This window comes from Stegodyphus dumicola, chromosome X2 (genome assembly GCF_044657685.1).
Source record: "Stegodyphus dumicola isolate Sdum_Otavi_A_Nest chromosome X2, ASM4465768v1".
Lineage (NCBI taxonomy): Eukaryota > Metazoa > Arthropoda > Arachnida > Araneae > Eresidae > Stegodyphus > Stegodyphus dumicola.
In genome coordinates this window covers 24,840,720-24,856,061 of record NC_140781.1, presented here as the reverse complement: position 1 = coordinate 24,856,061, position 15,342 = coordinate 24,840,720, and the positions used below count along the sequence as shown (strand labels likewise).

General features: G+C 32.6%; 1 protein-coding gene across 1 annotated transcript in view; it reads left to right on the top strand.

The window, feature by feature from the left end:
* The first annotated feature begins 13,616 nt into the window (after positions 1 to 13,616).
* LOC118185053 (uncharacterized) overlaps positions 13,617 to 15,342 on the top strand; it is an 88,051-nt gene continuing 86,325 nt past the window's right edge. Inside the window, exon 1 of the mRNA XM_085809513.1 lies at positions 13,617 to 13,717. The gene's annotated coding sequence lies outside the window, so the exon portion shown is untranslated. The remainder of the gene's footprint in view (positions 13,718 to 15,342) is intronic.

Sequence of the window (15,342 nt, the reverse complement as noted above, 5' to 3'; positions counted from 1 at the left end):
AAAATATGTTTCATCACAAGTACCCGTTACTGCGAACTTCTTCAGCAGCAAGTCAGTCCTACCTTACTAGGACGAAAATGAAAATGTTTAGAGACTACCGTCTTCATGCAAGGGGGTGTACCACCCCACATTGCTGGACCAGGGAAGGCACTGTTTCGTGCCCACTTTGGAAATGATCGGGTAATTTCCAGTTTAAGTTTTCCAGTTGCCTGGCCTCCTCGTTCACCAGACTTCAATCTCTGTGACTTTTGGTTGTGAGGTTTCTGAAAGATCATGTTTATGGAGGACATGTAAGTCCCTCCACGTAAGTCCACGTAAGTTTTTGATTAAAGAAATGAACGAATCGAAAGTAAGCACAACACGTCATGTTGTTTTAAAAGATTAAAGTTAAGATCATCTAGCATACAGACCTAAAAGCACTTTCTTAATCACTAAAATTGGGTTATGTTATATAAACGTGAAGCATCGTCTTCGCCCAGAGCCTACATTTTGCAATCTGCGTTTTACTAACTTCGGGAACATTGCTAAGACAAATTTCCTCTGAGCATTGAACTAGTCGCTGACTCTGTTAGTATTATTAAATGCAACAAAACCACAGAACAACAAAAACAGATTACATTCAAAATAACTAATATTTAATGAGCCAAACCGCGACTAAGGCCCACCAGTGGCCGAGCGGTAAAAGCCGCTGAACACTGGTAGTTCGTTCCGGGGTTCGAGTCCCGGCGAACGGGCTGGTTGCATAGGCGTTTTCGTGGTTTTCCCCATGTGTAACGTGCATACGAGCCAGTTTCCCTTAAAAAGACCTCCACGGGGCATCCCTCCCTTTCCGTGTAGTGCCTAAGGGCGGAGCATGTAATAAGTAAAAAAAAAAAAAAACCGCGACTAAGCATCTCATAATGATTATTTTCAGTCAATGATAATTTTCATACGAGTAAGGAAATACGGCATAATTTTATATAAAATTCTGTCATATGCTTCAGGGTAGCGTATGAAATGTAGAAAAAGCTCACTCACACATAAAATTTTTAATATTATGTATTGAATATTAAAAACGTATATTAGGATGCTTTTGTTGATGCAAAATACAGCGGACATTAAAAGATGACAGTATCAGATCTAATTTGCCGTGAAACAACAATTTGTTAAATGGCAAAAAACGACCGTTTGATTGTTAAATAGAAGGTGAAAGTTGTAATACTTATTCGAAGAAACCAAGATTTGGGTGGGACATTAACACATTCTCGTGCACGCTTTGTTACAAGATGCATTCCTTGCCATTCGCACATTGTATCATAAATTGTCTCTATATTCTACTACGAGAGAAACCGACGGCATTTATCGAGTGATTGCACCCTGAAATTGGCAACAGGTCTCCCATTACACAGTCAGAGGTTTATGCAACACGGAGCAAGCCCACAGTGGAAATATTGTTTTTGATTTTCTGAATGAGAAGTTTAATGCGAGTCTGGTTTTTTTAATACACGTGATAACGGAATTTTTTGAAAGAAAAGTATTCGCAAGGAAGCTTGCAAATATAGCTCAACTTAAGACTTCTGTCATGCAGGCGTGACATATTATTTCGGAAGACGTGTGCCGGAGGATTATGATAAATGCAAAAGTTCGTTTGCAAGAAATCATGGAAAAAAAAATGTTAGGTATATTGACCACGTTCTGCACTAAGTTTTCTTTCCATGATCATTAGTTTACGCATTTATTTTGTAATATTTCAAAGATAAATAAATGCATAATAAACAACACAAAGGGTATGACATTTCTTTCGCAAGCCTGAACTTGCTGCAGAAAGGAATATCAATATCTGACAGTCTAGAATGAACTTTCACAAATAAAACAAAATTCACTTATGCACTCGTCTTATTAAAAGCCACAATCCCGGGAAAGTCGGCTTCTTCTAAGGAGTCGTTTTCACTGTTATATTCTTTCATCTCTGCGATCGTTCTGCCTTCGCCTCATCTTAGTTGCTTTTTTGCTTCTGTCGATTTTTACGTTCCTTCGCGTGACTTCGATAAAGGTAGCGCTTTGCATACTGAAGAAACTCGCTGCATATATAAATAAGATATACCGACGAAATTAAAATTAAACATTGCTTTGTCTGGGAAGAACAAACATCTGAACAAAAATCTGAAGATAAACAAACATTTTTTAATATATTTAAAACTTTCTGATTACTGAAGTTAATTTTAAAAGCATTTGATACTACTTTACACGCACATTATCTGATAAATAGTTATTATTTAATAACATATTACTAAATTATTAGACAATGATGCGCATAGCATTAAAAAAGAACTAAACTTACAGAAACCAACACGCTGATCTGAGAATTAGTATTTTCAGGATAATGCGAAGAACATTCAGATTCGAACTCAATTGATTGAGATAATCTTTTGAATAAGTATGCCTATCTTCAATTATTATTATTTCCTTTCTTCAATTTTTGTCTTCCTATCAAGATATATAATATCTATATATCTTACCTGTATGTACACATTTATAATTTATGCAGCAATAATGAAAAATAAAACTTCATAAAAAACTATTAAAATCCCAGTTATCGCTGCAAAATTGATGCGAATAAAAGAGAGAAAATTGAATTTTATTGACAAATTTAATAAATATACTTGACGCCGGTTAGCTATCCCCCCCCCAAAAAGCAGATATTGTGAAAAAAAACCTTGATTATTTGGCATCCTATCGCTTAGTTTGACACGCAATTTAATACTGGGAAGCAAAATAATTTTTGAAATTTTGTTTTTAATCAGAATTTTATTACAGAATTCACTTCCAAGTTTTGCTTTGTAATGTTTGTTTTCGTTTTTACTAGATAGCTAATCACCGTTTAATTTAAGGCTATTTTGGCATTTTTTATACGAGATAGCTAATCATCGTCTAGTATAAAAATTGCAGTTATAGTGTTGCATGGTTACGGGTTTGCATTGGATTAATGCGCACTGGACCGATGATAGCTTAATAAAATTTATTTAACCAAAAGAAACACTATAACTTCTGGAACGTTCCGCTAAAGTATTCCTATAACCCTTCTGAGTATCACCGAACCCAATCAGGAATTACACTTCGAACTACTAAGAACGCTTTTCATAACGCTTTTATTTTTCCGGCAAAGCTTCGTTCTTCAGGCATTTCATGTTACATTATACAAAACTCGAAACAATAGCGATAAACAAAATCATGTAGTATGAACTGTTATATTTCCATTTTTTACCTCCTTTTTTTTATCTATATTAGAGTTTATTTATACTGCAGTTTATAGCACGTATCGTTTCCTTGAATTTCTTTATTTACTTCATATGTATTGATATATATAAATTTGGATAATTTAAATGAAGGGAAAATTAAATTGAAAATGAAAACCCAAATCATGTTACATAAGTTGCATTACTTCAGTGGCAATATTTATTCCCATTTGCTTTTATAATTTTTTTCACTCTTTATGTACTTAGTATCTTCCCTATAGCGTGTTTTTTATAAGAATTTTGGTTTTGCACAATATTGGATTCGCTGGGAATTTCGGAATAACTCTCATTTTCTATTTTGATTTTATAATAGTGTTTTGCATTTGTAAAGTTTTTATGCACCATTTCTTCCCTCCAGAATTAAAAATGACATTTGAATCTGCTTAGCTTTTGTTTTAAATTTAATATAATCTATAAATCTATATATATCAGTGCCTCTTTCTCTCTCTGTATATATATACATAAGTAGTTTAAAATATATTTTAAAACACCTAATAATCAAAATCATAGTCAAAGAAACTAGAAAAGTATAAACAAAAGAAACTAGAAAAGTATAAACAGCTAACCCATAACCTAAAAATACAAAAGTCACAAAAATATTTCCAAAATAAGAATTTTCAGTCGTATTTCTAAAAATGGTCATTGGATGACTAATGAAAAATGTTTAACGTTAAAGTAATGTAATAAAAAATTAATAATTAAATAATTAAAATTTATACAAAAGCAATTCTAATTAATAAGAATTTTGGTTACTTAATTATTATTGTTTAGAAAATGTTTTTAATGTTTATCTATTTTTGTCTATTTGAATTCATCTAATGACAGTTAGAAAAAAAGAAATGACCGCATTAAGATTTGAGATTGCTGTCCGCTTGAGAAAGACAGTATCCGTCTTAATTGTTTTTATTTTTCTAAATTTCTTTTCAGTTGTTGTTCAATTTACATAAATTTGTTGTTAACTTTTGATTTATGTATTTTACACTGTAATAGTTTCTCTGTATGTGGGTTTGATTATGAAGTGTTTGAAAAGATTTTTGGAAGTTTTCTTTAGGAGTATTGTGGTTGTATTTGTGCACAATTAATTAGCTTTGTAACTTTGGCAAATTAAAAAAAAATTGGTACTTTATACCTAACTTGTTATATATTCCATTATGTATATGTATGAACTATCATTTTAAAAAGTTATTAAATTAACCAGTTATTTATAATTTCAGCATTTACTGTAACTTCTTTCCGTTTCCTCACCAGAATGTAAATGAGGTTGGACAGCATTTAAATTGAGGTTGTTGTATTTTAAGAAAAAGCGTGTTTCTGGCCAGCTCGTTCACGATACGTTTAGTTCTTGCCAGCTCTGTTAAGTTATAACTATTCGCTTTGCCTTATCGCTACCAATATTTGAATTTGATGCACCGGTAGAGTTACTGAGCCACCTTAGATTGATTTAAGTTATGTAGTCTTTGACTACTAGTCTACGTATTAAACTGAAATTGCTGTTACTTTTGTTTCATCACCACAAGGTGCGGTTGATTTTGTTAGGACAAGAACGTGCATTTATGTTCAAGTTTTGTTAAAATAAAAAGATTTATTTAAACCTTTCCTTGAGTCTGTAGTTAACGATAATAAAACGGCAATTCTCTTCATGTCTGTTGGTTGTTTTGGACTATTTAACTTTAGTCAAATAAAGGGAAGTCAAGTAATTTAGATCAAAACGATGCATGGGAAAATGAATAAGCTAAACTGCTTGAGATTTCATTGTTGATGGAAACATACTAATGTAAGTTAACTGTGAAATAACAATCGGAAGCAAACTATGAGAAATTGTGTTTCACATGAAGAAGTGAAGCAGTAAATAAAAGATGAAGCATCTTTTGATGATAGAAATTAACTATCTGTAGAACTTATCTGGGGGTACGTATGACACACAATGCACCATTACAATCATATTTCTTGAGTGTGCAGCTTTAACCTAACGTAATTTACGGAATTTAAACATAAGTAATTAATACTGCCAATATAAGGTTAAATGCTATACAGCACTCCACTTTATCACTAATTAAACAGTGAAAATTAAACCCAATTTACAAATTTTGATGAATAAATAATGATGATGAATAATATTAGATGAATTCATAACAATGAAAAAATTCAGATAATTATAAATTTGTTGATTAACCCTCTGGCTGATCATCCCGCGAATTCCACGGGCAACTCAAATGTAGGAAAATTTGCTCATCCCGCGATTTCCGCGGGCATATGTTTATCTTCCTTTATTGAGGAGCGCATCCCGTTTTCCCCCGTTGAATCATTGAAATAAATTAGATACAGTATTAGGCGTTTAGTTTACGTTTTTGGCCAACAGATATCGTTAGTAGTCCACTAAATTGCGGCATTTGAAGGCACGTGGTATTTGCGCTCAAACTTCACTTTTTGCCGCTTTTTTCTTACAGAAATGGCTGCTAGAAAACGTTCAGGGATTATCTTGATTATTTAATTAAATTATTGAACTATTTATTATATTTATTGGTTAGATTAATAATTAGATTTATTGAATCTGGTGCAAAGACTGTGCAGTTGGACTTTGCCTTGAACCCTGTTTTGAACTCTATCATAGTAAACTGCATTTCTAAGGTATTTTTCTTTCAGCGCTTTATATTTTCTTAAATTTTATACATTTTACATTTTTATATTATGCAATAAAAAATTAACTCTAATTCGACTGAAATTAATTTTTTTAAAAAAAGATTTTTTTTATGATAAAATCTGAAATTGGTTTTTCTGGCAACTTAGTTTCTCATGATAAAAATCTATATAAAAAATATTTTCTAGAAAGAAAAAGTGCAATTTTCAATTCTCCAATATATATAGATTTAAAATATGGAGAAAAAAAAAACCCGCAATTTTGGAAGCGATTTTGGTCCACAAATTGAGCAGTCAGAGGGTTAATTAAAAAAAAAAGCAAAAATGTGCATATAAAACTTTAAAAGCCAAGCACATAAGCTATTTATTTCAGTATAGTGAATAATTAATCTGATAACGAGACACGAACTATTTTTAATAGTAAATATTTTACAGAAAGTTTTGATGGGGAAATAAACACTACACTGAAGCCGATAACATAGATTAATTTTCTGAAAAAAAATATACATTTCTTAAATAATCGTTAGCAAGAAATTATTATAGCACTTTTTAGAAGTGTTATAATAATTTCTCTTAAATAGCTGTGTATCAAGCTTCAAAAGCAGGTCTTTTAAAAATATTTTTAGTGCTGTACCCGTTGATTTAATTATTACTTGACCAGGCATTTTTTATAGGATTGAAGCCTGTTTCTTTTAGGTGGTTATTAGGATTTAAATGGCACATAGTTTCTACAATACGTTTAGTTATATCTGTAGTATTTTCTTTACATTTTAGAAGCTACTGTACATTTTAAGTAAGACTGAGGTCACTGGCAGTGTAATAAGGAAATATTTCGAATGTTTAAGTACTTTTGTTTTAAATTTCAAATTAGGGTAACAAGGTGCTTCTTTTTGCATCAATAAATAATTTCCATAACTGGAAACCATCTCTTTTTAAGTTTTAATGTAATCTTTATAACTGCCATATACTGGTCTTGTTTCGTTGTCTCCTAGACCATATAAGGGAATCCTAACTTTTTGACCGAATCGTATTCGATGTTCGATATTTCAGGTATCGAGGATGCTATGATTGACTTTCTTCGCTTGGAAATCTTCTTAAGTACTGTGTGCGCCTATCCATTATGCTGTGCACTGAGCTCTGAACCAAATCTATTAAATCTAAACATTTCATTTTAATTAAATAGTTTTACAGTCATGAATCCAAATAAGACATTACATATAGTTGCAAAGTCATTAGGTTTTTTTTTAAGCAGGAAAGGTGAAAAATGGTCAGTGCTCTAGCCGGGACTCGAACCCTTGATCTTTCGAATACACGTCGAGTAGGTTTCCAATTACGCCACGAAGGCATGCGGAAAAGAGGGAGAAAAAATACCTTATATAATATTACCTTAACCCAATCTTCCTCTGTAAATGTTTTTCATTAATTAACAATTTTTAACTTTCTGACAATTTTCTTTCTAAATTCCCTTGTTTCCCGGTTTATTTACTAGTACATAAACTTCATAACTTAGCTTTTTAATCATCGCGCTTGTTTATTCTTATGGATATCTGTATTATTTCTTCAACATATTTTCATTACTTTCAGTTGTTGTATTTGTTTCCTTTTGTAGAAGTTTTTCCTTAATATTCTCTACACTCGCGATCCTAGACAATATTTCCTTCTACAATTCTCTAAACTTTGTGGATTCAAAAACAGCAAAAATTCAAGTTTCCTCTGTTGACTTTGAAACTCATACCAACTTGGTTATATTCACTGATAAATACTGACGGAAGTTGAAAGATGCCCTTTTAGTTAGAAATACACCTTTACATTTAACCGTAGGTAAAAAATGCAATAATGTTTCAAAAACCAAAATTCAAAAGTAACAGCTACCAAGCAACTGTTTGTTGCAAATGAAAAGCAAATAGCTTTAAAATGAACAAATATTATGTAGTTTGAAAACCAATTTAAAATTAAAACTTGCAAGCTAAAATTACAGATAAAGTATCGCTTATAGAAATAGTTAATCGTAGTTTTCCGAGAATAAAAACAAAAATAATAATAATATTTCCAATTAAAAAAAAAAAAACCTATTTAGAATTGCCAATAAAAACATATTAAAACTTTTAGATATTTTTTATCTTCAAAATAAAAATCTACTATTAGGATTCGTAAAAAAAAAAAAAAAAAAAGGAAGTAATTATCCTATTCTTTATATTTATTCAAATTTTATAAGGAAAGGAGTAATTAATATTTTATACATATTGTTGCATTTTTTTCTTTTCTGACACCAGCTGTTATGTTATTTTATTCCTTCACGTTCGTACGGGTTCGTGAGGATTAGGACAACAATACTACTTGTTGAAGTATCGAAACACACTTTATTGGCCAGTATTGTCAGGACAGCTCCAAAACACGTTTTTACAGTCGTCGATGAACTAAAATAAACACGCTGACACAATCAGCGACACAGCCTTCACACTGTCAGGCAATAACGGTGGAGACAGCTTCACTGCAAAGCACCAGAGCACGGCTCCCGACTCTGCTCAGTCGTTCTCGGGACTCAACCTACTCTCGAGACTCTCCACGCTACACCTCGCAATGCAATCGACGACACACAGAGCACAGCTCCCGACTCTTCGGTTCACTGTCTCTACGATGCGCTAACCGCGATACACTAAGAGACTCTTCGATGCACTCGACGACCCACTCGGCACTCGCTGCCCGGCTGTCAACTTGATCGCCTCCGCACGGACTGACTAACTCGAGACTAACTATCTCGCACTCTAGATGAGGCACTCGACTCGCACTCGACGAGGCACACTCACCCTGACTGTGGACCAGCAGGGTAGTTTATATAGCTTTCGGCTTGTGTTCGAGAACATTCTGGGCTAAACCGGTAAGAATTCGCTCCAGAAGGTTCTCCATCTGTCCATGGTATATCGCCAATTTTGTCGCCAAATATCGCCAAATGGGCTATTTTTCGCCAAATGTGGCAACCCTGCCTTCCTTGGAACCGCAAAACTGCTTTGCGGGAAAGCCATCTTACCGCGCCTGTATATTTCGTAACACTGCCTCCTCCCAAGGACCGCACGTCCCGGGCAGTACAACCCTTGGTCAGAAGCCTAATTCGATACAAACGAAACGTAATGAAATAAACATAAGGTATATATAAATAATATAACTAAAGAAACAGATATTTACACTATGTACAAGTTACATACACAAAACAACCCTAAAACTGCTTTGCGGGAAAGCCATCTTACCGGGCCTATACATTTCGTAACAATATGTATTATTATTATTATTATTTTATACATATGTTAATACATATATAGAGTCCCTGGTCATTCTTGATTATTTGTAATCCTTTCAGTATATATTTACCGAAACGAATAGAAGAAATTATCTAAAAAGAATCAATAAAATAAAAAAAAAAACGCTCTAAAAGCAAAAGTTAATCCAGGAGGAATAATGCAAAATGGGAAAAAAAATTTGCAACATTTCGAATGAGCCAGAACTCGGTACCTTAAATTATTACACTGAAGGGAAATCAAAAAACATGAACTCGATACATCAAAGAGTAAGAAAAATGAACACATTTTAAAGTTTGTAAACAAACAGAGAATAATAAGAGTTTTGGTTATTTTTGCTCTTAATTTGTGTTGTACATTGATGCATGGAGCTCTTGTCTTTTGATTTCCTTTTATTATGCTTTTCTTTATAGACCTTAATGCATGGAATTCTAGCTGATACAGGAAGAGTATAATAAAAGGTTTTCTGTTTTCTATTACACACGCACCCATACACACACGCACATGTATATATATTCTACAGATACAAAATTGTAGAATTAATTATTAATTTTTAAAGTCGCGCAGTATGTAGCGAAATTAATTAAATAATCAAGTGATAATTAATATGAATAAATCTCTCCAAAGTGACAAACTTGCTAAGAGGAAAAATAATATTTAATATAAAAAACTACACTGAGGCAAAAAACAAAACAGCATAACAAAATAAGTCCGAAATTAAATAAATAATAGTTGAAAGTTCTTCGGTCTTTTTCAAACAGGAACTAAAATGATTTTTCAACAGAGCCACATTTCTGAATTATATCTGGATGTTTATCTAAACAAATTCATAACATTAAAACTGAAATTAAAATTAAAAGTAAATAATTTAAATAAATTACTGCAAAATAAATTAAAACAATATTTAAATGCTAATAAGAAATTTAAATAACAAAACTGGAAATTAATCATCAATATATAATCTGCTCCGACGTAACTCGAAATCAGTTTACTGAGAATTAATTTAAAATGTTGCTGTTATATTTTAGTTTCTTATTGACAATTTAGTATTGTTTTGATTTACTTTAAATTATTACCTTTTAAGTTTAATTTTAATTTTTTGAATTTGTCGTTGATAATCATCCAAATATATTTAGGAATGTGGCTGTGTTGAAACTTTTTCGGCAACTGCCTGAGAAAGACCAAAACGTTTTCAACTATTCTTTATTAAAATTTGTATTAATTTTGTATTTTTTAATTTTTACTTCAATTTTTCATTTCGAGCCCGCCAGAGGCCGAGCGGTAAAGACGCTGAACACTGGTAGTTCGGTCCGAGGTTCGAATTTCGCGAACGGGCTGGCTGCATGGGCGTTTTCGCCAGTTCACGAGCCAGTTTCCCTTAGAAAGTCCTCCACGAAGGCATCCCTCCCTTTAGACAGATAGCCCTCGTGTGCTTTGCCATAATTGAATAATTCAATCAAATCCAATTTTCATTTCTATTTTAAATATTATTTTTCATTTTAGTAAATTTGCCACTTTGGCGTGATTTAATCATTACGCATTTTTATAAATTGTCAGCTACCTCTGAGCGAGGGAAATTTACTTTATTAAATGCTTTCTTTTAACTTTCCTTTTATGAACGAACATCGACATTTGCTTAAATTCTTCCGCACTTAAGCCCACCAGCGGCCGAGCGGTAAAGTCGCTGAACACTGGTAGTTCGACTCGAGGTTCAAATCCCGCGAACGGGCTGGCTGCATGGGCGTTTTTGTGGTTTTCCCCTCGTGTAACGTGTATACGAGCCAGTTTTCCTTAAAATGTGCTCCACGAAGGCATCCCTCCCCTTAGGCAGATAGCCCTAGTATGCTTTGCCGTATTCTCAATACACCAACACCAACACCCTTAGGCAGATAGCCCTAGTGGGCTTTACCGTAATTAAATAAACCAAACAAATCTTCCGCACTTAAAAGGCGACTGAAATCTGGCATGAAGGTAATCGGAAAACCCTATACCGACAATGTTTTAAATTGGACATTTTCGATGTACCTTTTCTCAAAATCTGCTGTAGATACACGCTTGAAATTTTTTGTGTAATTAAAGTATATGATTATACGACGGATATGAGCTTTTGAAACATTTTGAATTTTAGAGTAATTTATTGAATATTTTGTTAGGTATAGTAAAAGTTTAAAAAACTTTTCTAAAAAAAAAAAAAAAAAAAAAAATCTTAATTTATCTCAAAAAGTTTATTTCAGTAAATATTAATAAACATAATATTAAGGATTTTGTATTTAATTTTCCATTTTCAGTAGAATTATAATTAAAATTGTTTTACTTCCCCGTGCAATACAGCGCGTGACGAATTTTAAGAGAATGCTTCGCTGGAAAAGTAAAAATACAAGAGCACGTGCATTTAACATTTAATAAATAGATATCTCGTAATTACACCATTTTTCTTTTCAGAAACCTCGAGAAAATACCAGAATGTTCTCGTGCATGATTAAAAAGCTTAGAAAAGCCGGAGCAAAACATCTCAGTTCAGTTGTTTATTACTTGTTCACTAAGTTTTTGTTGCTGATTGTAGCGAATTCGCAGTGAGATCGGATTAGCATTTTCTGTTCTTTGAATTGAGTTCTATTTAACGTTTTAGTACTTTAAAATATAACTACTGTGTGGTATTGTGTTATTGTACGAATAACTGTGAAGAAAGATTTCAGCACTTTTTAATTCTGGTAATAAGAATAAATTTTATTGACATTTTATCGGACTTGTACACTCAGTTTATTACGAATCTCTACGCGCACAACAATAATAAATAAGCAATAACGATTTTAGATACCTGTGAGCAGTAGTTCTTGAGAAAAGGTACATCGAGTAAAAACAAAAAAATCACGTATGGAGAAAAACGCGTTTTCATGTAAAAATCCTCATTTATCAAAGCAGTCGAACACCTCTGAAGTACAGCTGACGAAATCCAAGCAGAGACGAGTTATCGTTTGGTTTGGTTTATTTAATTATGGCAAAGCACACTAGGGCTATCTGCCTAAGGGAAGGGATGCCTTCGTGGAGGGCTTTCTAAGGGAAACTGGCTCGTATACACGTTACACACGGGGAAAACCACGAAAACGCCCTTGCAGCGTTCGCGGGATTCGAACCTCAGACCGAACTACCAGTGTTAACTATTAATTTTCGAACTACCTACTAATTTTCTAGCAGGCATTCTGAGTCCTTTATTTGAATTTTTAAAAATCAATACTCAGGGATACTTTAAAGTAAAATAATTTTTTTTTCCTCAAAAAACCACAATTACTGTATCAAATGAAAGGAGTAAAAATTGTGTAGTACTGAAAGGAAAGGGTATTTGCTAACCTAAATTGTTAATGAAATAAAACCTAAATTGTTAATGAAATAAAACCTAAATTGTTAATGAAATAAAACCTAAATTGTTAATGAAATAAAATGAAGCATGTTACAACTTCGACTGACGTAGCCTCACGAAAAAGTTCAAAGAAACGTCACTGGCTGTTGAATTTAGGATAATTTATAATTTGAGTTCTCTAGTATACTTAAAAGTTAAAAAAAATAAATGCATAAATAAATAAAAAATAAACAGGAAACTATCATTCCATTTGTTCACTTAATGTGTTAAAATATGTGTGAACTTCGAAATATGCGTAAATTTTAATACGTAAGCAGCAGAGATATAATACAAGCATTCATACGCGATGTGTAAGCAAGTAAAATAAATATACATGGGATAACGCTGATGAAGGTATTTAAAGCCCAGACAGAATAAGAAATAAATAAAGAAAAGTGCGATATCTATGAAAGGTTATCTGACTAAACAAGGGCAAATTTTTGGGTATTTCTTGAAATAAAATCATTATTTAGCCTCGGCATTTATTTAAACTTTTAACCCAACAGATATGCGATTGGAAGAATTTTAATATTTAAAAAGAATGCAAACTATGCCAATGCAAGCAGGCACTCATAGGTTAAATAGCTCAAAACTGACAGAAAGGGGGATAATTTTAGACTTTTCTAAGACAATGAACTCCGTAATTCAGCCTCAAGTTCATTTTTACAGCGAATTCCTTTCTAAGTGCATTCAAATGAAAAAAAAAAAAAAAAAAACGGGAAATCGTAATGAATAATGAAATATATATATATCAATCGAGAGACCACACGAGTACAGAAAAATCAATCATGCCTAAATGCAAAGAAGGATTTCGAGAAAACAGATCTGTTTAAGAATAAGCGCGGGAGAAAGTGGCCAGTCACCTGTTTCATGATCCCTGCCCGATTCCAGTTCGGACGGCTTTTTTTTCCCCTATCCAGCCTATGAACATGATGGGTCTTCTCACCCACCAATCATAGCACTACCCCGTCGATGGCTCCTTGCAGGTATTTAAACGCGACGATTCTCATCGACTTTACATTGGTCGCCTCTATGGCTCCTAGATTGAGCAGTTAGTTCATTTGGGTCTTCTGAACCGGATTTATTCCATCACATCATCCCTTTATAAAAAACAGGTATGTACATTAGGAAGCACTTCGTGTTCTAAATTTTTAGATATAAAAATCGTTTAATAATTAAAAATTTTCATATTAGTTCTGGAAATTTATTTCTTAATTTTTAAATTTTGGGCATTCCGTAATTCTTCGTCTTGTAAAAATTCAAAACTTTTGCTGTACATTCAGCATATGATACAACCGGACTACATAGAAGTCAAAATAATTCCCTTTTAGACTAATTCAAAATAATTAGAAATAATTCCCACTCCTTTTTAGAATTAATTAATAATTTTTTAATTACAAAATAAGGAACTGTCATTTCTTCGGCGGTTCAAGTCAGATGGGATGAGTTATCCGACCTTGAAGAGATTTGAAATTCGCTCTCGCTTTTTATCTGAAAGACTTCCGCAAACCGCGCAAACCGCCTTCTGCATAAAGGGAAAAAAGTAGACGAGAAAAGATGAAAGAGAGAGAGTGAGGAGAAGATCGCCGACCTTAACATCTTTACTACGTCCTAGATCTTCAAACTAGTGTGTATTTGATTGTTTAACAGACTGCATATCCTTTCCGAGACCTATTTTCCTCACTGACCGATCTTCAGTTTTTCTCTTTACGGAAACTGCTTGTCGAGGCGGAATGAATAGCTCTTGCTTTTATTTAACCATTGTAGAATAGCAGGTGTTTTCTTCCACATTATTTCATTTTGGGTTTTGCCTTGAATTTCGCTGTCACTAGAAATTTGTAAACGATTCTTAAACGCTGCAAACCCCATCTTGAACTGCTAACCATATTAAATAAATTTACAATTCTGTGTTAAATAATATTTAATATCGTTCGGCTTGAAAATCAGTGCAAATTAATGTCAAACCTCCGAACATCGAGAGCTGTTTCTTACGAGACCGAAGAAGCATTATCATTTTACATTCTCTCGCATTATTATTCATTGCACTTTTGGTTGATATGATTGTAGATATTCATTTTAATGCAAGCTTTAAATATCCCTTGCTGTTTGAAACGGTTTATGGCATTCCGCTTTTTAGAGTTACATTTAACATTAGGAAAGATTAGATTTGTAACACTACGGAATAGGAGAAATGTAACTGCTTTTAATTAAATGTGCTTCTAAAAACGGATCCGGGAAAAATTTGAAGAATTTGCCATAAAGAAAAAGAATCAAACTTTGCTTTTGATTTAGAAAACGCACACAGATTGAAAAACATATATGTAAAATGTAATTAGTATGACTAAAGATTATAAGTAATACCATAAATTTCTACTTAGGAAGCTACGTATGTTTGTTGCTAAATTGTTGCAAAAAATTGGTGATGTAACTGGAAATAATAAGTTAGCCTTATTTCTGCACAAATGCGATTAATGTATTTTTATGTGCGAAATAGTTTCCTGACACTGTATTGTAATTCCAATTATGTAGAAGTAAAAAACAAATTGTCTAAATTATGATATTTAACACAGAGCGATAAGTTTTGACGATGGTAATATTTTTAAACAAAAATCATCTCTTATAATTTTGCTAATTTAAAATTATTATTTGAAATTAAAGAAAATCTAGGATGAAAGATACGAAAAGGTCTGTTTTAGTTGAGCGAATTTAATAATTTAAAATTATTTGAATACCGAAGAAC